General features: G+C 51.2%; 1 pseudogene; it reads right to left on the bottom strand.

Moving 5' to 3' along the window:
• Positions 1–1822: 1822 nt before the first annotated feature.
• Positions 1823–2718, bottom strand: LOC119471973 (annotated as a pseudogene).

Here is a 2718-nt window from a genome sequence, read left to right as displayed (position 1 = left end):
GGGTTCAAGTGATTCTTCTGCCTCAGCCTCCTGAGTAGCTGAGACTACAGGTGCATACCATCATACCTGGCTAATTTTTGTATTTTTAGTAGAGACAGGGTTTCACCATATTGGCCAGGCTGGTCTTGAACTCCTGACCTCAGGTGATCCACCCACCTCGGCCTCCCAAAGTGCTGGATTACAGGTGTGAGCCACCATGCCTCCTCTCTCTCTCTCTCTCTCTCTCTCTCTCTCTCTCTTTTTTAAAACTTTTTGTTGAGACCGTGTTTCACCATGTTGCCCAGGCTGGTCTCAAACTCCTGGACTCGTGCCATCTGCCAACTTAGGCCTTCCAAAGGGCTGAGATTACAGGCTTGAGCCACCAGCCCAGCCAGAGATTGTGTATAGAAGCCAGAAATAGCAGTTTTGCAGGTGTGCATCGAATCTGGGCCACATGGCTGTCTCTGTGAGGGATGAGACCCGTCCCTGACTTGCAGGGCATCCTGTGTCCTCCAGTAGAGAGATCCACACTAAAGGGCACAGAGCTAGTGACCACCCACCCACAGTGGAAGCACAAGTGAAGGGACTCAGGATGCAAAAGAAAGAGACCGAATCTCTTGGGAACAAGCAGGAGGCTGTGAATGAGAAGGCTGGAGCGGGTTGGTTTTCACTTGGGGGTTTGTGTAACTCAGGTGGAGCTAAAAGGCTCCTGGCTGGGCAAGCAGTGTGAGCAGGAGCATGGAGGCTGCGTGAGGGCCCCATAGAGCTGCCGCGCGGGAGAGCTCACATGGCCTGGTGTGCACAGGGAATTGTGCCCCTAGCACTTCCTCATTGCCCTACTGCCCTTAGTCCATTATCTGTAGGAATGATGATTCTTTCCCTGGGTGTGTCACGTCTCTGGATCAGGGTGAATGAACGCCTAGAGCTCTGGGAAATTTAGCTTGGTTCTGTCCGGGTCCCCTGTCTCCCCTACTTTTTATGGTGCCGGGAGACTAACAGTGAGGATGGGTCTGGTTTATTGGAGCTGCACCTTGGTCTTCAGAATCAGGTCGACTCTGGCGGGAAACTTAAGGCCAATCCTGAGCTGTTCTGGCATCATCTTGTCCCCAGCAACCTCTCTCTCCCCCTGCAACTCCCAGCTTTGCCTCTCCCAACCTTGGCACATAAAATCCTCCCCATTTGCTGTGTCCCTGCTGCCTGAGCCCAGACACCAATTCTCAGTGGGGCTCAGAGCCCCAGCTTTCTTGGAAATGAGCTGGTACTGATGTGGTTATGAGGTCATGGTGAGGACAAGGAGACTAAGCCCACAAGGAAAGCATCTTGCTAAATAGCTGCTAAAAGGGAGAACCTCCTCCCTCCCTCCCTCTGGTTACATGAGAACATTCCCACTCAGAAGATCAGCGTAAGATGTTCACTGAAGTTTACTAACCTTAGGGTGTAACAGCTCAGGCCCCGGGATTTCCAATCTCTGTATCAAAAGATAAGGGATAGCCTCTGTCTTCAAGATTAAAATTCAGATTCTTATGAGATGAAGAGATTATAGGAATGCATACACAGTGAAACTCTGAGATCTATATCTGTGATCTGTAGGTAATTATTCCTCATGACATACAGACACATATGCAGCCACACACAGAAGTATTCAGTAGGGGCACAGGTATTTTATAGAAGACAAAATGTATATTGGGCAAAAAAGATCACATGGAAATAAACCAAAACAATTTTTTTCACGATAAAAATGCTGTCATAATGGTGTGTGTACAGCACGGGATGTGCATAGGGAAAACCAAGTGCACACACAGAGGCACAGGCCAGAGGACAGGCTGGGAGTGAATAAAGAGTTCACATCGCTCCCTGCTTTCCCCGGTGACTGGAGGCTTTAGGTCACCTCCTCCTCGAACTTGCCCTCCTCCTCGGCTGTGGTGTCCTGGTACTGTTGGTATTTGAACACCAGATAATTCATGTTGCCCTTGGCCTGACTGAACTCCATCTCGTCTAGGCCCTTGCTCATGTAGCAATGCAGGAAGGTCTTGTGTGGAAACATGGCTGTAAACTGTTCCGAGATGCACTAGAACAGCTCCTGGATGGCCCTGCTGTTGCCAATGAAGGTGTTGGACATTTTTAGCTCTCAGGGCGGGATGTCACAGACAGCCATTTTCTCATTGTTGGGAATCCACTCAGCAAAGTAGCCGCTGTTCTTGTTTTGGACATTAACCTTCATGGACATGCAGCCCCTGAACACGGCAGCCACTGTCAGGTAGCGGCCATGACAGGGTTGCAGGCTGCCATCATGTTCTTGGCATCCACCATCTGCTGGGTGAGCTCAGGCACTGTCAGGGCCCCGGTATTGCTGGCTGCCCTACTGGTCAGCGGGACAAAAGTGGGCATGAAGACTTGCAGGCAGGGGAACGGGACCATGTTCACTGCCAGCTTCTGCATGGGAAGTGCAGGCAGGTGGTGACCCCACTCATGGTGGCAGACACCAGGTGGTTCAGGTCACCGCAGGTGGGCGTAGCAGCTTTAGGGTTCTGAAGCAGATGTCATAGAGAGCCTCGTTATCGACGCAGTAGGTCTCGTCTATGTTTCCTACAAGCTGGTGGATGGAGAGGGTGGCATTGTAAGGTTCCACCACCGTGTCTGACACGTTGGGTGAGGGCACCACACTGAACGTGTTCATGACCTGTCTGGGTACTCTTCCCAGATCTTGATGAGGAAACCCATCCCAGACCCAGTCCCCTC

The sequence above is a fragment of the Cebus imitator genome, unplaced genomic scaffold (assembly GCF_001604975.1).
Source record: "Cebus imitator isolate Cc_AM_T3 unplaced genomic scaffold, Cebus_imitator-1.0 Scaffold4, whole genome shotgun sequence".
In the NCBI taxonomy this organism is placed as follows: Eukaryota; Metazoa; Chordata; class Mammalia; order Primates; family Cebidae; genus Cebus; species Cebus imitator.
The sequence above is the reverse complement of the archived record's forward strand: the minus strand, read 5'-3'. Positions and strand labels throughout refer to the sequence as shown.